General features: G+C 41.8%; 2 pseudogenes; one reads left to right on the forward strand and one right to left on the reverse strand.

The window, feature by feature from the left end:
- Positions 1-1,250: 1,250 nt before the first annotated feature.
- Positions 1,251-10,729, forward strand: LOC121467390 (annotated as a pseudogene).
- Positions 10,730-10,996: 267 nt separating this feature from the next.
- Positions 10,997-21,644, reverse strand: LOC121467391 (annotated as a pseudogene).
- Positions 21,645-22,185: the final 541 nt, after the last annotated feature.

The following is a 22,185-nucleotide window of genomic DNA, read 5'->3' on the forward strand; positions in this document are numbered from 1 at the left end:
TATTATTCTTACTCATGAACTACTCTCTTCGTTGGGAACACTATAGCGATCTTAGACCGTCGACAAGATGAGAAGTGGTCAATGCCGATCATAGACCGTCGCGGTAGTAACTCGAGGGAAATATTAAGACACAAAAAAAAATGTTTGGCAAAATGGCTAATTATAAAAAAATGCGGTACCAATTCGGAAGCGTTTGCCAACCGGTCACCTAATCGTGAGGAGGAGAAAAGAAGGGACGTGCTGAAAAAGGTAAGTAATGCTAAACAAATCCTATCCTTCGTTAAATTTCGCGACCCAATTTAGGTATAGTTGGACAGGCGGTTAAGGTGCGGATTAAGGCTTCTAATTCTAGATTAGATTTCACAGTGAGTATTAAACAAAAAGGTTGACTGGATGACTTTATTAACTTATGATTTCACAATTTATTTAATGCAGTAAAAAACGCTTTGTCATGGTCGACTTACGGCGAAAACCAGCACGAGTCGGCTCAGAATAGTCCGGACGAAAGTCAGCCGTTGGCCAGTGAGTGTCTGAAACAGTGCTTCGTGGCCCCAGGGATGACAACGTGGTCAGCGCGGGTATGCGTTCCCGGAACGGACTTACCGAAGGAATCACCATATGTGGCTGTCGTAGTCGTCACTGACTGCTGCTACGTATAATTGCTGCTGATATACCTGCTGGTAGCGCTGTTGCCGCTGTTGAAGTCTGCAGCTGTTGCGGCAAAAATCTGCAGATCCTGCTGCAACTGCCTCAGACTTGGCTTGCTACTGATACTGCTGCGGTTCGCTGCTGAATGGCAGGTGCAGGTGACTTAGTTCTCTACTGGCGACGTGGTCTTTCCGACCAGGTTAGGTCTCCTAAATTTACTTGAGATAGGGTCCCCGGTGTCCTTTAATTTTTTAAAAATCACTGCTATTTATAACCTTAAGTCCAATAAACCACTACTCAGTTAAAGTAACTATTCAAAATAAGCCCGAATGAATGACTACTTTTTTTCCGACCGTTCGTCTACGACTTTTTGCAGCTACTGAAGTAAAACCCTGACCTACACCAAAGTCCTTCACGACTCTTCAATCCTGCTCTCCCAAACTGGGTCATCAAACAAGTCCAAGGCCACTTTATCGAAAACCTGGAGCGAACCGGGCCTGTGACCCAACTACTATGGATAGCCTTGCTATTATCAACTCAAACCGCAACAAAGTTGATATCTGTTCAATGAAGAGCTAGTAAAATTTTCAGCTCTCCCTAAAATGGCGATGACACTAGTTAATAATGCAAATAAAGTGATGAGAAGGTATTTTACTGTCCAAAAATTCCTTAAAGATTCTCAAAATCATGGGAAAAAAACGCGCCCGGACCGCAATGAGCAATGAGAAAATTGACAGAACCCGATACCCGATAGTAAAATACCAGAAGGAATTGGGTAAAAAAATACCATTCAATATAATACCACCGGGGCCGTTACATCAATGAGCAACATTGTATCTAAAAAGTACATTTTTGCTCATATATTGGAGTTGAAGATAAAGCGGAATGAAAAAGCAAGGCTTAAATGTATACGAAATATTTTTTATCATTTAATGGTTACTACTGAAACCCTTTAAACGTTAAATTTAACCAAAGAATTAAATTTGAATTTAACCATAAAATGACAGCAGTATCTCAAGCAGTATCCTTACAGTTGTCTTTGTCTCTGAGCTTCAATGAATCCGTCAATGAATGAGGCGAACAATGTTTTGTCATAAACGACGCATAAAGGTCCTTGCCGTTAAAGAAAACCAGAGTGCTGCCCAAATTTGACGCGAATTGGATATATCAAGGAGGCTTCCCAATGGTGGGTGCTGTATTTGGGTTCGCTGGAAAGAGTGAAATATACTTCGTAAGTCACAAAAGGAATTCAGAATACTACATTAAACTCTTGGACGAAGTTCTTATTGATTTTGGAGAACAACGTTTTAAAAACTGCTGGACTTTTTAACAGGATAATGCTCCGCGATTCATGTGTGGTCAGCAAAAAGCCCTAATCCTAACAAAACACAACACCTTTGGGCATACTCTCTATCAAAGTTTACGTGAATGGAAGCCCATTTACAATATTAAAAGGGCTTAAAGAAGCTGTTATCGAAACTAGATATATCCTTGCTTCAAAAGTTGGTAAATTCCATGCCAGGACAAAAGTCTTAAGAAATAACGAAGGTCATATTTACCACAACACAATTACGTTCAATATTTAAGGAGAAAACATAATATTTAGCAAATTTAAATATTTATTTATATTAAATATTTATTTATGTTAAATTTAAATATTTTTGAACAGTTATTTTGTTGAGTTAAATGAAAAATTAAACAGAAATAACAAATTTCATTAACTTATCTTTTTATATAGTTATATGTGTTAGTAAAGCCAATTATTTTGCTCAACGGAGTATTCGAAGTCAGCAAAGAATAGTCCGATCTTAATAAATGATATAGCAATCAAAAGGTATCGTTTTTATAACAGTTTGTGCATACTCATATTTTTAGAAAATCATTTGGTTCCGGAGAAATGTGAGCTTTTGCACCCGTCTGAGCAAAAACTTACTTTTACTATTATGATATGGTTGTATTCTGGCTTTAAATACGCGTCTAACGACACCTCAATTATCTCAATACGAATCTTCGTTAAAAAGATATTCAATAATCAAGATTTAGACAGCATTTTTTTATTGAGAACGTTTTTCCTTTTAAGAGATTTTTAAGGCGATGTTTTGGGGTCCTGAAACTGTATTAAGCAGCTCGAGCTGAAAAACTTTTATTCCACCTTTTTTTTTTTGTAAAGCGCGATAGTCGGAAAATCGACTAAAAAAAGCTAGATTTCACACGATCACAACTACCAAACGTATCGTTAAAAAGGTATTTTATTTATTTTGCATCCTAGCACTATGAGTAATTAAACTCTTAGCCACGTGGTGTGATACGGAGTTATAATATTCTAATTCTAAATTTTAATTTTAAAATAAAATTAACATAGACTTAAATTTGCGTTACAATTAAGTTAAGTTAGATAAAGCTTGTGGTAAAGTGTACGGTTAGGCTAAAATTGTATGTTTGGGCGTTTTTTATCGATTTTGTGGGGTGCGAGAGTTGGTTCCAGAGACAAGCAGAATTTACAAAAAAGTGATTTGCTGAACTGGACAAATTATAAATTTTATTTGGGTATTCAGAAACATGGTCACGGGGTCTCAGCTTAAATACATATCGTGCAATGTTATTAAATGCTACATTCATTTTTCTAATGCTACTAGCATCACAGCTACCAAAAACTTCTATGCCATGCAGTAGAGATGGAGTCAGATAGGTCTTCGCGACGAATAGTCTTAATTCAGGAGGAAGATACTGCTGGCTAACATTAAGTTGTTTTAAAAGTCCGTACGTTTTCCTTACTGCTCTGTTTATGTGGCCGTTCCAGGTTAAATTATTGTTGAATGTGAACCCCTGGGTAATTGCGTTGTCGACATAAGGTACTGTTGTATAATCAATTTGAACAGGTTGTAAATTTTCTGTTTTGATTTTCTTCTTCTGTTTTCAAAAGTATTTAATTCTTGCAATAGCTGCAAGGGTATATGAACTTCGGCTTGCCGAAGTTTGCTTTCTTTCTTGTTTATTTATTTTTTCGATTGTTCCTATGGGAGCTATATGATATAGTCGTCCGATTTTGATGAAATTTAAACCGTAATTCTGAAATAGTTATCCATTACTATATGTCGAAGAACTAATAAAAAAAATTGAAAAATAGCAAAGTTATAATTTTTTTTTGTATTTTTTCCGATTGTTCCTATGGGAGCTATATGATATAGTCGTCCGATTTTGATGAAATTTAAACCGTAATTCTGAAATAGTTATCCATTACTATATGTCGAAAAACTAATAGAAAAATTTAAAAACAGCAAAGTTAATTTTTTTTGTATTTTTTTTCGATTGTTCCTATGGGAGCTATATGCTATAGTCGTCCGATCCGGCTCGTTCCGACTTATATACTACCTGCAATAGAAAGACCACTTTTGGGAAAGTTTCATGCAGATAGCTTTAAAACTGAAAGACTAGTTTGCGTAGAAACGGACGGGCAGACGGACAGACGGACGGACGGACGGACGGACGGACGGACGGACGGACGGACAGACGGACAGACGGACATGGCTAGATCGACTCTCCTAGTGATGCTGATCAAGAATATATATACTTTATAGGGTCGGAGATGTCTCCTTCACTGCGTTGCAAACTTCTGACTGAAATTATAATACCCTCTGCAAGGGTATAAAAATACTATCAAAACTTTTTAATCCAGGCGCAACTGTCCACGTAAAAATAGATAAAAGGTTAGGAACTAAACTTACGCCTAGATACAAGGCGAATCCAGATTAGCATCTAAGCAAGGCGGAACATTTAAAATCATCCACATATTTAACCTACAATGCCATGAAGAAACATTGGCGAAGTGAGAAGAATCATTTCATTCACTCACCTCATCTCATCTCATCCATTATTTATTTTTTATTTTAATTTATTTATTTTCCATCCTAGCACTACGAGTTATACACTCTTAGTTTATTGTGCTAGTCACGTTGTGTTGTGATACGGAGTTACAATATTCTTATTCTAAATTACAATTTATTGTAATATAAAATTAACATAGATTTGAGTTAAGTTAGGTAGAGTTTGTGGTAAAGTATGTAGTTACGCTAAATTAATATGTCTTTGATTTTATGGGGTGCGGGAGTTGATTCCAGGGGCGAGCAGAATTTACAAAAAAGTCATTTGCTGAACTGGACAACTTGGTCCGGCTTACAATTAGATTATTGGTTCTTTGAGATGCACTAAAGCTCAACAGGTACGACGGTTCCCTAGTGTGGATAATTTTGTGGAGCATTGTCAGAGCGCTGCGTTTTATTACAGATTTCAAACTTGGTCACGGGGTCTCAGCTATGATACATATCGTGGGATGTTATTAAATGCTACATTCATTTTTCTAAAGCTAGTAGCATCACAACTACCAAAAACTTCTATGCCATACAGTAGAGATGGAGTCAGATAGGTGTTAGCGACTAAAAGTTTTATATTAGGAGGACGATAGTGCTGGCTAACATTAAGTTGTCTTAAAACTGCGTACGTTTTCCCTACCGCTCTGTTTATGTGGTCGTTCCAGGTTAGGGTATTGTTAAATGTGAAGCCCAGATTAGTTGTGTTGTCGACATATGGAAGTGTCGTGTGGTCAATTCGAATAGGTTGTAAATTCTCTGTTTTAATTTTCTTCTTATAAATCATCATGCATTTAGTTTTTTTGGGGTTTAAGGCTAGACCATTAGCACTTGCCCACTGACTAATGCTTTGAAAGTCAGAGTTACAAGCACCGACACAGTCATTAATACGACAAAGAGAACTACTAACGTATAATTGCACATCGTCAGCATACATGTGGACTTTACAATCGGACACTACAGTCGGAAGATCATTTATATACATTGAAAACAATATTGGCCCCAGAACAGATCCCTGCGGTACACCCCGCGTACTCGGTAAAAACGAAGTCGAAATAGACGCTGACACTACACATTGATGACGATTACTAGGTAGAACGATATAAGTTTAATATAAGAGTCGAAAAAATGAAATAAGATCGTCAAATTACTGCAGAGAATTACATGGATAACAGTATCGAACGCTTTATTAAAATCGATAAGTGTTAAGAGTGTAGCCTGGCTGTTATCGAGTTTTTCCTGATATCCTCTGAAATCTTTATTATGGCTGTTGTGCAGCTTCTGAAGGGGCGAAAGCCAGATTGTAGATTGTACATTAAATTGTTTTGCTGGATAAATTGTTTTTTAAATGGGTTGCCAATATTTGCTCCAATGCTTTGGAGGGATATGGAAGAATAGCTATAGGCCTATATTCATTCATTCCCTTAGGTGTTGGAATTATTTTCGTAATTTTCCATAGTTCAGGAAAGATTGAAAATGTTATTGCAGAGATTTTATACAAATTTTCGATTTATATCGTCCAAGCCTGTGGTTAGATTTCACTTTTAATATTGCGTCTAGGGTATCACATTGAGGGTATCACACATAAAGGTAAACGTATTATTATCATTATTATATTGATTCAGGTACTGGGGCTCTTAAGCCCCTTATGGCGATTACTAAGGATGTTAATCATTGCATGGCTGCATAGTCTCTGATAATTCTAAGTTGGATTCATCGCCCATCTTTAAACTAGTATAGCATACTCAAACTACACACAGCACACTACACACAGCAGCACAACATGCTTACTCAAAGGGCAAGTCCACCGAATCAGCTCTGCACGCAGTAGTCAGCCAAATCGAAAAGTCACTCAACCACAAGGACACAAGGACAACCACTAGTTGCATTAGAGGGCGCTTTCAACAATGTTCTCCCTGCAGCCATAACCGAACCCCCCACTGACCTGGGTGTTGAGTTTCAAGTCGTGGAGCTAATCCATAAATTGCTGATGGGCAGAAGTAACCTCCACCCTTGGAACCTCAACACAAACAAGGTTCGTGAACAGGGGGAAACCCTCAGGGTGGTGTACTCTCCATTCTGCTATAAGCTGAATAAGCTGCTGTGTATCATGGAAGAGGGTGGACGTATGGTTGTGGCATATGCGGACACTATGCGATCTAATGACCGCAAACTTAAAATACTATCTGACTGGACAACAGAAGCCCCACAAAAACGGAGCTGGTGATTTTCACAAAAAGATACAAGGTACCTCAACTAAACCCACCAACATTAAATAACTGCTCTCTCACTTTCGATGATAACGCTAGATACTGGGGGTTAGTACTAGATAAGCGTCTAACATGGAGACTGAACAGCCAAGAGAGAACGAGAAAGGCAACAATTGCCCTCTATTCCTGCAAAAAAGCCATCGGAACGAAATGGGGCATGTCCCCAAAAATCGTCAATTGGATACACACAGCGATAGTCAAGCCTATTCTACTCTACGGAGTGTCAATATGGTGGCCTGCGCTAATGAAACAGAAATCCACAGCATTCCTTAACAAGGTTCAACGAATGGCATCCTTATGCATAAACGAAGCCCTTTGCACCACCCCTAACTAGGCGCTAAATGCTATTCTGAACCTTCCCAGCCTGGACTTAGCCGGCATAAAGATAGCCAAGATAGCTGCGGTTCGAATGAGGGAAACCCCAAAGATATGGTCATGCCAGGATACTCCAGCAAAACGATCCCACCTAAAACGGATCTATGCGAACCAATTGAATACAGCCACACCCCCTTTGAAGCATTACTCCCAACCAGAGAAGACTGGGAGCAAGGTCTACCGGGCCTAAAAGAGGCGGTCAACTTCTACGCTGACGGCTACAAATTAAATAATCGAGTCGGAGGAGGAATATACTCCGACCAACTTAACATCAGGAAATTCTTCAGACTTCCGGATCACTGCAGTGTCTTCCAAGCGGAAGTATATGCTGTCAATCTGCAATCTGTCAAAAGAAATGGCTAAACATCTACAGTGATAGGTAAGCGGCTATCATACAATACAACACAAACTCTCAAACTATATCAAACTGCCGTAAATCTCTACATGAGGCTTTGCAGTTTAAAGTATACCTAATATGGGTCCCGGGTCACCGAAACAGGCAATAGTATTGCAGATGAGTTGGCCAGACATGGCACTACCGTTCCTCTCCAACCGGACAAGGAGAACATTGGTATGCCGATAGCCACCTGCAAGCTAAACATTAAAAACAAATATAAAGAACTTGCGAACCTAGCATGGGCACACGTAATACATTGTCCCATCTATCACCAGATATGGCCATTAATGCGAAGAGAACTTCTGAACTTCTAAAGCTAAACCGTACCGAGTGCGGAATGATAATACGAGTGCTTACAGGACATTGGTTGGTAGGTTGGTTGAGTTTTCAGGTTCTGCGTCTTGCTGAGTAGCAGCATTAGACTGGTTGGATATAGAACTCTGTTGTGGAGCAATATCGATAAGTTTTTGAAGAGTTTCGACGGGTATCGCTCCCCTCCGGCTTGATGTTTAATGTGCACCAGACCCCTACGGGAAAAGACTACTTGTCACCGCCGAAGTTTTTTCATTGCATCGCTTCTTTGAAAATGGAGTAGTTTTGAGGAGTAAGCTGCTCATTGACAAAGAACGGCGTAACAACTTCAAAGCCCAAAATCTGGAGATTCAGGGGTTGCTTATAAGCACGCCTTGGTGCTAATATTTTCCATCTTTACAAGGATAATAGCGTCCACAACAGCATTTTTAATTTTGCTTCGAACTCTAAAAATAAAGTTTGCTGCGAAGATTTTCATTATCTACAAATGGAATACAATGTATTCGTAGATCGCCTGCAACATCGTTATTGGCTTGGATCTAAAGACTGTTAGCAACTTCGCTGGATATGTATTCGAATTTGGAGGCCAGCCCTTTTTCAACCGGCATCTCACATTCAAAGTTCAGAACTCTCTGTTGTAGCTCAGCTATTAATGTATTAGCTGCGGCTAATTCTTCTTGAAGAAACGATTTGATTCGTCCCTCGGATTAATTTATCTGAAAAGCATGCTCATCGAAGCGCTGGTTTATGAGGACTATGAGAGTTCAGTTCAGAAATGTTTGTAGTTCCAGCTTCTATTTTAGCATTTTTTACATGTCCTCCAATATTTATGAAAAGTAGTTAGGTTGTTAACAGAAGCACTGCTTTAACTGTGTTGAACTGCTTGCATTCAAAGGGTTGTAATCCAGCACCGCTAAACTCTCACTAACTCTGAAGATGCAACTAGATATCTTCTCTCACCCAATAGTTGCACAAACAACAACTTAAGCGTTTCCAGGTTATTTAAAATTGTTTTTATGCCGTAGGTAGCAGGTCAATTGCAAGTGTTGCAAGTTATTCGCGTGGCGACTGATTTCACAAACACAGTGTCACTCGAATTGTCTTATAGGTTGTTTTGTTTACACGGCTTAGATGAAAGGCTTGACGGAGCGTTTTGTTGTCGTCTGCTCTCTTCGGCTGCTCGAAATGGCTAAGGGCTATTTAAGTTTCCTCTACATATTTTTTTGATATATAACACATTTTTTGAATTTTCATTTTAATTAGCAATTTATTCTAACTTGATTGAGAAGAAATATATGCAAAGCAAATTTGATGATGAAAAATTCTTGTTACAGCTCTTTTAAGTAAAATGGAAACGTAAGCAATGGTATTTTAGACAAAAGTAATTTTTTATGATCAAAGGTCAGAACTGTGTTCTTCGGTTTTTTCCAATTTCCACGAAATATATTGTCGCCTCCTGGTCATGGGATAGTTTAATACAAAATTTGATTTTAGGTCTCCTATACAAACAGTGGCTGAGCACCGGCAGAGTCGCGGCAGAGCTGCAACAGAGAATTTCATGAACCTATAACTTCTAAAATTTTAACTCGATTTTAAAGCTAATGCAAACATGCCTCAGGATGACGTGACAGACGTTTTTAGTGTTTCTCGATTTCCGCTTTGAAATAAGCTTGCGCTGCGTAAGAAACATTAGTATCTGCATTTTAAATCCCAAATCCCTACCTATTATAGTTTCCGAGAACTCGGCGTTCATACAGACGGAGAGACAGCCAGACGCACAGACAGACGGACATGGCTAGATCGATTCGACTATTGATCCCTGTTTCTTGGGCAGCGGGGGTTGCTGGGTGTCGTCGACTTGTAGAAGGCAGCTCCAACGTGGCAGCGGGATGCTGATCGGTGGCGGCTGTGGAGGTGGAAAAAAAACACTCGGTCGCGACCCGAAACGAAGAGGAAAAAAAGACTTGTGTTTCGATTATAGCGCAGACAATTTTTGAACTAAACTCAAAAACTAGACCACCTCCAACTTGGTCCCCTCGTTGACCTTCGACCGGATTGTCGCCGTGCAGATCTTCTTATCTCAAACGCTGGTGGTCGGAAGACGAAAGGCTGCTGCCATCGACGCGTCGATGCAGCTGGTCGCGGTGCACGGGTCGATGAGGTCGGCAGTGTCGAACGTCTTGAGCCCGGTCGATTACACTGTGACGTTGGAGCAGGGAAGAGAGCGACGGACCACCGGGTCGAGAGGCGAGCGCGGAAGAGAGCGCTCTACGGATTGGCGGATCTTGCCGGCGCGAACGCTGCCGAGAAGCGGAACGGCGCGAACGCTGCCGAGAAGCGGAACGGCGCTGGGAAGAGGAAGTGTGATGGTTTCGGTTGCAGATCTTGCACCGGTCACCGCTACGACACTCTCCTTGCGAATGCTCGTGAACGAGACAATTCGCGCAGTACTTGTTTATTAGAACTGCTCGGAGCCACTTCTCCGCGCTCAGCTTTCGGAACCTCTGACACTTTTTCAGAGGGTGGATATCCCGGCAGATTTGGCATCGGTAGGACAATTACCCCGAGTACGTCTGCTATCCAGAGCCTGGACGCTGCGTGGACGTGGGGCCATCTCAAGGGAATCTGAAGGAGAATTATGGAAAAAGAAAGCCAATGAAAATGATTCAGACTGCAGTGGCACGTGCTTATGGACTATGGATGACGGAATATGGATTTATTGGGTAGATAACCACTTCGGTTACTGGACGCCGGATAACATCGCGCGCAGTCCGAATGTCGACTACAAGGACGTTGCTATCGGCTCCCGGAAAGACGGAGTCGATTATACCACTCATTCGATGGAAAATTGTCGTACTTGATGACGACCATATCGTCGACGCAGAGATTTTCGGTGGGAAGTTGCCACTTGTTACGTTTGTGGAGCTCTTAAAGATACTCTTCCTTCCAATCGGCACGGAATTGCTTATGGAGAGCCTTTAAGTGCTGCCAACGGTTCATAATGGATTTGGATTCCTTCACTTCGGGTTCCTATATGGACTGAAGAGGTCCGCCGACAAGAAAGTGTCCTGGTGTCAACGCTAATAGATCGGTCGGATCCTCTGACATGGGAGATAGCGGTCTGGAATTTAGACAAGCTTCGCGTAGCTGTGGATTTATAAAACAGAGTCTTGAAGCTATTGACACCCGCTTCCCACAGGCCTCCCATATGGGGCGCCCCCGGATGAAAAAATTGCCATTGGTGCAATTGGTGGCTATACGCATCAGTCACAGACTCTTTAACGGCAAGTAGGAAGTCTCGGGAGGTAAGGTGGCAGCGCCAACGAAAGACACGAAATTTGCGAAAGCGGCAAGAAACATCTCTATTGTTCAGTCGGATGTAGGCTCTAGATGGATAGCCTTAGTGGAAAAACATACGAAAACCAACACATACCCCTTTGTAATAAGACAAGCTCTTCCGTGCAATTTGTTATGTCAAAGGGGCCGGCGTAGTCCATCTCTGTGTACGTAATTGGACGGGAAAAGGAGGCTCGCTCTTTCGGTAAATTGCCCATCATCTGGAGTTGCAATAACTGCCTTCACCAAGTTGACGCTCATCATAACGCAAACTTCCCGAGGCCGATACTCGGCCGCACGTCTTTATTAGCCCTTCTTGATCCAGAATGGAGGTTTAAGGAGAGAATTGAACTTGACGCGGACACAGGACGCTTTTGCTTCAGACAGCGGCGTTCGTTAGCAAAATATCTGCGCTGCGTGCAAGCAACCATGAGTCTTTCAGCGGCTACAAGTTCCGGGTCCTCTAGCCGGCCCCTTGAGAGCGGCGATTGTTTTCAACACCGATGGACATAAGCGAGAACTCGCAATGCTCTATCTAATTTGGAGAAGCGATCTAAGATATCTTCTTAAGGCATGGACGCCACATGGACTTTGACTGCCCGCTCGTGGGTTGTCAACCAGCTCTTGGAGGTGTACTCCTCGACTAGCCAAAACAGCTGGGTTGTGTTCGGATTGAATGTGCGACCAATTGGCTGCATCTGCGGATTTGGTTATCTTTGTCACTCTGTTGGCCACGAACGTCGTCCAATGGTACGGGGGCTTGGCTAACAATGCCAGCACAATGGTGGAGTTAATCCAGCAATGGAGGTTCAAAGTAAGAATCAGCATGTCAGGAAGGACAGCTTCGGCCTTCCCGGCCAGCAGTAGGGCTCCACACAGCTCTAGCCGGGGGAGCGACACAGTTTTGACTGGCGTGTTGGCCGTGAGCAGGTTAACTACTCTAGTATTCCCCATACACGCACATAAATCGCACCCATGATGCTCTACGCGGAACTATGGGCGAAAGGAGACCCATCTCGGAATTCGAACCTGCTCTAGGACCGAATAGCTCTGGAGAAAACTGCGCCACTTTTGGCATAACTCAGCTGGAAGTTCATCGTTCCACCCTAACTCCTGAAGCCAAATTTCTTGCATAAAGATCTTGGTACACACAACAAATGAAGCGAGCCAGTACGCTGGGTCAAACAGCCTTGCCATTTGGGAAAGGACCTGGCGTTTTGTGGGGGAATTCTCACTTGATAGTTGTGGTGGGACGAAGAAAAATTCGTCGGACGTCGCTTTCCAACGCATTCCGAGAGTTTTAACTGTACTTTCGGTATCGATCTCGAAGAAAGCTGTGTTCAAAAGATGATCGCTTTGGATGTGAGCTAGAATTTCTTTGTTGTTTGAGGTCCACTTTCTTAATGGAAAGCCCGCGGAATCTAGGGAACTTTCTAGCTCTCGTACAATGAGCTGCTCGACCTCTGCGGAGTCAGCTCCCGAAAGGACATCATCTACATATATATAATTGCGAATGACATTGCTTGCTTTTGGATGACTGAACTGCACGTAAGTCGACAGCTGTTGAAGAACTCGAATCGCCAGGAAGGGCGCAGAATAGATTCCAAAAGTCACCGTTTTCAATTCATAATCCCGAATGTACCCCTCGTTATAAGATGCGTTGGAACGGATCTGTCGTTACATCTTCTCGATATCGGCACTATAGGCGTATCGGAAATATCGCCACTTCAGGATCTGGATGGTTAGGTCGGATAGTTAGACTGGGCCAGCATGAAGGATATCATTCAAACTGACCCCATTCTCTGAAGGGTTGTGCTTTCCTTCTTGAGCACGTAGGGTAGGAAGCACCTTTCTCATATGGTTGAGATCGAGATATTCTTGAATCACGCCGTTATATTTGGCTTTCAGTTGACTGTACCTTGTTAGGCATTGCTCGTTTCTTAGGAATTGAGCCAAAGCGCAGGATCTGGACTGTTCCAGGGCGAACCTTACGTTTTCAAGATCACGAAACGGGAGGCTTACTATATACCTGCTGCTATCGTCTCTCGTAGTAGTCCGGAGGAAGTTTTCCTCACATGTCAAATCTGACGCTTTTGCCTGGCAGATCCTCCAGCTCCCAAAATTTGGAGTGACATTTGTGAAGGGCAGTGTTCGACGTGTGAGAAATTCGCGTAGAAAAGGCGGAAATCATATTTTACCATGAAGCCGGTACTGGTTCAGTTAGAATTCATCCGAAAATGGTTTCTTGGCCGAGAAGGGAACCACAGATATTCGGACGCGTGCCGCTTAGAAGGATGGATGGCAATATATCGGCCCCGATCAAAACATCTATTTGTGCGCTCTCATGAAACTTTGGATCCGCCAGGTCACGTAGAAAATGTTGCGGAATCGGACAGGATGGGAGATTTCCAGCGAACTGTGGAAGAACATAGGCCTGTTCGGCGAACGAATGGTAAACTGACAGAGCTTTTTTGATTCAGCGGATACTGTCTGGTTTAAGCCTGACACTTGAACATGGATATTTGGTGAGGTGAATAAAATTAAAAAGCCGCTCAGTGATAAATGTTGCCTCAGAACGTGATTCTATCAGTGGGCGGGAACTGATAGCGCTTTGGATGAGTTGTAGGCCGACCAATCGTCGACCGAGATGTGCGCATGTGCGTACTGGTTGGTTTTCCCCTCTTGCACAAATCACACCATCTAGGATTGGATGCCACTCATGTCTCGTAGGAATTTATTCTTCGAGATGCAGTATTAGATGTGGACGCCTTCGACTGAGACTGTCTAGAACCTGACGATAGCACGTCAAGAGTGACGCTCAGTCAGGAAAACCCTTATTTCATGCCATGTTGGCATTGTCGTGTAGCGACTGCTCCCATAAGGACAGCGTGGGCTTCGGGAGTTTGGAGGAGCACATGTACACTAAGAGACAATCCCAATTTTCGATGTTTATTCTGCACATTTCTAGTGCTGTGAGGCAGACCTGAATGACGCTTTGTAATTCTCGCAAAGCTGTTCCAGATTCCTGATTGATGGTTTGCACATTAAACAGTATTTTAAGTTGGCTATTAACTAAAATTCGTTTGTTTTCGAAACGCTCAGTTAGGTTAGCCCAAGCTGAGCGAAAACCATCGTTAGCTAGAGGCGCATTCGAAACTATGGCGAAGGAAGTTATCGAAGCCGTGTGCGGTTCGCTCAAAAATAGCTCCTTCAGTTCCGCTAGCTCTCGTTTAGCACCAACAAAGTTTGTCGCATTATCACTCCAAATAGTACGTAGTTCTCAAAGCTGCAATGAAAGAATCCTTTGTGAGATCCTGGTCGATTTCCAAGTGTGCACTTGTGGGGTGCTTTGTTCCGGGTCTCTTACTTGTGATAGAATGTCAACAATAGTCCACTCCTGTGGTGTGAAATACTGGTTAAGGCTGAACCCGATCTGTTGGCAGGCTACCCATCACGTGTTCCCAAGACAAAGGTTTTCATCCGAAAGCATCTAACGCTTTTGTTGATGAACGATCTTTCGGCCTCCAATTGGCAATTACCTTACAATAGACGAGTCCGACCAGCAGTAAAAGGTGCAATCAAAACCAATGGTTTTCTAAACGTTTACGTTAACTCGCTGCTGAAAGTTCTAATCTTGGTATTGTTAAAGCTTTTAATGGCGCAGAGTATATGGGCTTCAGCGTTTCCATTGGCCTCCGAACGCAAAATAAGCACGCGTCATAAGCTGCTGTGCTAGCATCACAGAATCCGTGCATCTCGACGGAAGCCTGCGATTGCATTACGAACCGTGAAAATTTTAGGTTCTGGACGATCGGCAACTGAGAGGTCAACTCCCCTCATCACGAAAGAAGGGGCCCTGGCAGTGTGCCATCCCAATTTATTTATTGATTTATATATTACATTAACGTTAGCAAATATCTGACATCATAAACATAGTACTAGACTCACATTAAGTGGGACGGGGCAAGGACAGGAAAGTTAGGATGTTTGTTACAATAAAATTAACAGAATGCAGTTCATTATATTGCGAAAATAAAACACGAAATGGAGCATGTACCTCGAAATTCGTCTTACAAATGTCGAGGAGACCTAACAGGGATGGAGAACCGTGTTTGACCAAGTAGATAGCTTGAATGTACAAGTCCAGTTATTTATTTGTGAAGGACACCATGGCAGGTCCGACGATCCTTGAGGGAGGGCAGGTTCAGTAGACGCAGTCTATCCAACTAAGATGGTAGGTGACGATGGGTATCCCAGTTTAAACCACGTAGAGCAAACAAAAAGAACTGTTTCTGTTCCGATTTTATAAGATCCTGATAATTGGTATATTTGAGAGACCAAACACACGAGCAGTGTTCAAGAATTGAACGAACCAAGGAAATGTTTAAGTGTTTCGTGGTATAGGGGTCCTTAAATTCCTGAGACCAACGTTTAACAAAGGCAAAACCCCTTTTGCTTAACTAACTATAATGCAAATGTGATCAAAGAATTTTTATTTGTGATTGAATAACACTCCAAGGTCTGTTACGAAATTTATGTGTTCAAGATCACTCGACCCAATAGAACATGAAGTGAGGAGGAGAAGCCTCTTTAGATAAAAGGACATAAAGTTATATTTCGAGTTATTTAAAAACAGCAAATTCTGGATGCACCAAGAATGCAGATTGTTCAGATCGGGTAGCAAAAGTTCATGGGAATTGGGGTTAGATAATGGCAAACAAAGTCTTACGTCGTCAGCATACATCATAACATGAGAAGAGAGAACTACTTGAGGTATGAGGTAATTCCAAACAGTAGGATTCTGGGTGGCTTTCTTGCGGAACACCTGAGGTCACGTGAACAAAATTAGAGAATGTGCTTTTAAAAGCTAATCTCTGAGTCCGGTTCGATAGGTATATTGAAGTCCACATTGTCAACGGGATCGGGGATCCCAAGAGTATTAGTTTTTTCAATAATATCAGATGTTTTACGGAATGATGACTGAGGTAAATTCAAGAAGATTTGTAGTCGTTGACCTTCATTACATAAAGCAATGCTGCGTTGGGGACATTATTGAGCTGCATTGGTTCTGTAGCTGAGCGGTAATAAGCTGTTCAAAAGGCTTGGGGATCGCGCTCAGTTTTGCAATACCACGGGAGTTTTTAATGTTCGATTTATTTATACGTGTTCATGTTTGAACAATATTAGTGAATGAAAACTGAAAAAAATTAAATGAAACGAACTGGTCAAAAACATAAAAATTATTCATCAAGTTATGTTCAATCTTAAGTGAGGAGTAAAAATCAACAGAACAGGTAGAAGTAGATTTAACGGAGGACGAAGACTCCAAGTCAAGCGAAGGAGTTAATAACAGAAAAAGATCTACACGATCTGACAATTCCTGCGGGAATAACATTACCGGAAGTAACGAACAACGTTGAGCAGATGGTATTGCAAACTGTTAGCCCTGCACGCGTTTAAATCCGGCTCCAGCTCGTCAGCGAATGTCGTGGTGTTCTTGGGAGGCTGCAGCTTACGGGTGCTCTTAAATATCTTTAACAATTAATATGTATTGCGTGCAAACAGGCAACGAGCCAATATCGGCCGGAAAAGAGATAGCATATCAAACAGACAGACAGACAGAGATAGCACTTCTCACACTACACGCCCCTAGATGTAAATGGGGGTGTTGTCAGCCCACCCTACCATGGCCAATGCTCTTCCAATACCATACTGCATTAGGCCCCTTATAATAACTGATTCTACGACGGCTCTCGGGTTAGCATGGAGTTAAAAAGATGATTGTTTACTCAGACATTATAATAAGTGTTTATTCACTAAATATAAGAGGGAATGATATTAACTTCATTTAAATTAAAATATTTTTGTGTATACAGGTATTGTTTAAAACTAGCATGCATGATTCTTAATAAAACTTTAAATTTTCATTTTTTTTATTTTCATTTCAGTAACAAAAGGGTATTAACATATATTTAAATCGAAAATAACAGATTTACTTTTCTACTTCACTGTTTTCTTTTTGTTTGTTTAATAAGAAATATTATCGTTATCATTCAGACAATTTATTTAGTATTTGGTTGCTTTTATATTACAAGGGTTTTTTTGTGTATAGCGATAAATTTTTACTTGATCAATTAATTGCGTAATAAAATTTCGGATAACTCTCAAGACCGTTAAATTTGCCGAAGGGTATTAAATTGTCAAACTTGGCTCACCTGAGAAATCCCACTGATGAAAGCGCTTCCATATATTGGTGGTATTGCTGAAAATTAGTAAACAATATGCAAGCCAAAGAAATTCGGCAATTACAACCTTATCGGCTGCACATTTTTAACTGGTCCGAAACTTACATACACATCTCTAGAATTTTACATGTTCCTACTCTCCACCTATATTCGCATCTTTTTTAATCTATTTATAACTAACGATAAAAGCTTTCGAACTTCTTGTTCTCTTCTTATGCACACCTACTGCTCTTTTTCTATTCACATTTCTTTTAACATTTTAACTTATTTATATTTTTTATTGATTTTAATTAGTAGAACTTAGCCTTATCTTATACGATTTTTATGTCTTCAACCGGTTATATGTTTTTATTTGGCAACTTCAAATTTACTTCATTTTATCTGTGTAAAAATCTGGGTTTGCTTTTACGTTTGTGTTTACATTAAGGTTTGCGTTTACTTTTATATGTACTCAGCTTTGCGATCATTTGTATACATGCATTTCTTTGCTTACTTTTATATTTGCATTTAGTTTGCGTTTACATTTATATACGCATTTTGCTTTGCGTCTACCTTTGGGCACTATTCTGACTTAGTTTTAGACACTTCACTATGGGAAATACTGGGATTTAATTACTGTAGGCCATAGCTGCAGATTATGAGAGCACAGACGGGTTGGTATGCAATTTAATTAAGTCGACAGACGTATGATACCAAAAAAAAATGCACTGAAAACTTATTGCGGCATGCTGCTGGCGCTGGTTATGTTGAGTTCCTGATGGCGTTTCCTTCTCCTCGCTGCTCCGGGGCTTAGCCGAAGACGTGGACGAACTGAACTTCCTTTTTGGGGCAGAAATGACTGACGATATGATCGCCGGAGGTACTCGGCGACGAGAGAGCATGTAATATTCCGTCCCCTATGACAAATAAAACGCCTGAATGAGGGCATGTTCACTTGCACCGGTTATAGGTTATGACTTACCCGTGAGGGTGTGGTAACTAACCGTTTTGGCCAGAATCTGGCCAAGAATTGGTTCACTGCCACTGTAATACTGTATGCCGCGCAAAAATTTGTGCAGTGGTGAGCTGCGAAAGTCTTGATCGGCCACAACCTCTTTACTTTAAGTTGTATTATCGCTGTTCTTTTGCCAGCTATACAACCGCTCAGGTCGAGACTCAGATTAAGAAGAAATCATGAGGTTTTCGAGGGCGGATATTACAAGATGGGTTACAACCGGGATTAGAGCTGGGCTATCGCTAAAAACGTTAACGCTAATGCAGTCCTACCTATTGACGATTAATCTTCCCCTCTTAAGGTTGCCCTTTACAGCCGATACCGCCCGCTAGGTGGCGCAACTAAACATACGATATGTGGTTCTATACTCCACTACAACACCCCCCGCTAAAATCAGACTTGGTGGTAAACCCAACAAGGCTGATCCCGCCAAGACTATTGGCGCAGATCTTTTGCATGTTAGCGTCCAACGAGTTTACCTTGAAGGTCCTCAATGTCGTAGTATGAATTTCCTAGCTTCTGACGCACACGTGCCTTCACAAATGCAGGTCCTAATTTGGCATTGTATCCTGTTTGAAAACAGCTTTGCTTAAAATTCCTCCGAAACACTTCTTGACCATTGGAGTAGGAAACCTCACGCGATCTAAGATTGTAGCGCTCTCTATTATTATTGTCTTGCTTTTCTGATAACTTTATTGCCTTGCTATGAGCTAATTTTAACGAGTCTGTTCTAGTGAATGTCACCCCTCTATCTTGTAAAGATTGCAGCGAACTCAATAAGGAGTAAGTGCCTCCTGATGTCACCATGTGTTGGCCAAATATCATATAATAAGGAGATGTCCCGATGGCTGAATGGGTGGCAGACCTAAGGGCGCAGGAAATGCTGCTTTGATTTGCATCCCAATCTTTTTGGCTAGCATCTACATACGATCGAATAGCAGTAATTATTGAGCGATTCACTCGCTCTGATGCATTTGCTTGGGGCGAATGGATTGCTGTGAGCTTATGAGTAATCCTGTGTTCCCTTAACAACTTTTGAAACAATTCAGCCCTAAACTGTGAGCCGTTATCTGAAACTATTGTTTCCGGCACGCCGCACAAATGAAACAACTCCTCTCTCATATACTTCACAACGATGGCCGCTTCCAGCTTTTTAACGGCTTTCAAGAAGACAAACTTCGAGAAGTGATCCAGAACTATAAAAATTGCGACGTTTCCACTACGCGACCGAGGGTATGGACCTAGAAAGTCTATATAAACACGCTGGAAGAATCGTTGAGATTCTGGTGCTTTTCCCATGGGAGGCCTTAACGGACAGTTGGGTGCTTTTGTGGACTTGCAGGTTTCACATTTGCTTATGTATGACTTTACGTCACCTACCAAACCAGGCCAGTAATAGTAGCGGCGTATACGTTCTAGAGTTTTATACACGCCTCCATGAGCAGCAAGTGGGTGATTGTGTGCATTTTCCAACACATCGGTCACCAGCTGTATTGGTACCCATAGTTTCCAGATATAAACATCGTGAAGAGGCTCACCTGTCGCATGCTCTGATCGTCGATAAACCAAGTTATCTAACACTTTTAAGTCAGGAAATTTCGAATTGTTGGCCCTAACACTATCTACCAGGCTTAAATATTCTGGGCTTTGAAAATGTTTGGACGTTACATCCACCAGCAAGCCCTGTGAAGCATCAATGCTCGCTATTTCGTCCTCGTTGACTCTAGAGAGGGCATCTGGAACTACATTAAGTGATCCCCGGCGATGTTCGATCGTGAATTTAAACGCTTGCAATTTGAGAGCCCATCTTGCCAAACGGCAATTGAGATCCGTCTGACCCATTAACCACTTCAGCGATGCATGGTCTTTAATTATCGTGAAGTCCTGACCTTCTACGTAGGGACGAAATCGCTTAACGCTTACAATTGCAGCCAGGCACTCTTGTTCACTTACTGAGTAGCTTTTTTGGGCCTTGTTAAGCTTTTAAGAGACAAAAGCGATCGGGTATTCGTCACCCTGTTCCGTTTTCTGGACTAAAACACCTCCTACGCCACTTTTGCTAGCATCGCAATGAATAAGAAGGGCTTTGAAAAATCTGGGCTTCTAAGGACGGGTGCGGAACAAAGCATTCGTTTCAACTTTATAAATGCCTGATGTCCTTCCTCTGTCATCGTGAATTTTCTTTTTGCCTTAAGTAAGTCTGTCAAGGGTGCAGCTACCGTAGCAAAATTGTGTATAAATTTGCGGTACCAGCCCGCCATACCTAGGAAGCTTCTCAAACTTTTCAGGGTTTTGGGCAACGGAAACTTCTCAATCGCTGATACTTTTTTCCGGATCTGTGCGTATCTCGCCTTCCCCGATGACATGCCCTAAATACCTGACCTGCTGAACGCAAAAATGACTTTTTTGAACATTGATTGTCAAACCGGCAGATCGGATGCGATCAGAGACTGTTTTCAGGACTTTTATATGGTCTTCAAAGCTCTCTGACACTAGCAAGAGATCATCAAGATAGATGAAAACCTCATTGCGCAGTGAAGCAGGGATAACTTTGTCCATTAAACGCGACATTGTTTGGCCAGCGTTGCAAAGGCCAAACGGCATTACCTTAAATTGGTAAAGCGGCCGACCTGGGATCGTAAACGCAGTCTTATCCCTAGATGCTGGATCCAACGGGATTTGCCAAAATGCATCCTTAAGGTCCAGACTGCTTATAAAAACGGCTTTTGGTAGACGACTTAGGATGCCGTCAATCTGTGGCAGTGGATGCGCATCCTTGACAGTAACTGCATTTACTTTCCTGCTATCTAGGCAAAGCCTAACCTTTCCAGGTTTTTGCACCAGGACCACTGGCGAGGACCAAGCGCTATCAGACTCTTCTACTACGCCGAGCTGCAGCATTCGATCTACTTCTCCATACAACAGCTTTTCCACGGCTGGTGATACGGGAAAATGGCGCTGCTTTATGGGCTTAGCGTCACCCACATCAATGTGGTGTGAAAGGAGACTTGTTTTACCCAAACCAGCGGATGCGAATGATGGGAACTGATCAACTACTTTCTGGAGGGTTTTCTTCTGTTCCTCAGACAGATTATGAGCGCTTAGCTCCGAAATCTGAATATCGGGAGGTAACAAATCGAAAAGTTGCCAAAAGTCAACGCCGAGATAAAGATTCTGCTTCAGAGAAGGAACTATGTGCATATCAATAGCCTTTATCTGACCATTATATTCTATATCTGTGCTTAATCGACCTACAATATTCTGCTTGCTTCCATCTGCAGTACAAATATTATTAAACACTCTGCGAATGGGGACTTTACTACCAAGAATTTCCTGTGCGAACTGACCGCCGATACAACTCATAGCGGCTCCGGTATCCATAAGCCCTTTAATTTTGCGATCAAGGATTTTGACCACGGTGTATGGACGCTGGTCGACACAAGTATTGCGAAGCGCACTTAAGTCTTTAGTAACTTTCCAGAACCTTTTAAGTCTATTTGTATTTCGTGATTTATTTTTAATTCTAGAGTTATTAAGAAAAGAAGATTTGTTGCTACTAATTTTAAGATTACTAACTCTCTGATGCCACCCACCTAAAGGAACATCATCAGGAGTAAGAGAGTCCTTTTCAGGACAGTTCCTAATGGGACTTATAAGTGCTCGTTTTCGGTGTTTGTTGACTGTGTCTTCTGAACACACCGAGAACGAGTGACTTGGGTGTTCTGCTGAAGGTTTTTTTAGC

Source organism: Drosophila elegans, unplaced genomic scaffold (assembly GCF_018152505.1).
Source record: "Drosophila elegans isolate 14027-0461.03 unplaced genomic scaffold, ASM1815250v1 contig_397, whole genome shotgun sequence".
Classification (NCBI taxonomy): Eukaryota; Metazoa; Arthropoda; class Insecta; order Diptera; family Drosophilidae; genus Drosophila; species Drosophila elegans.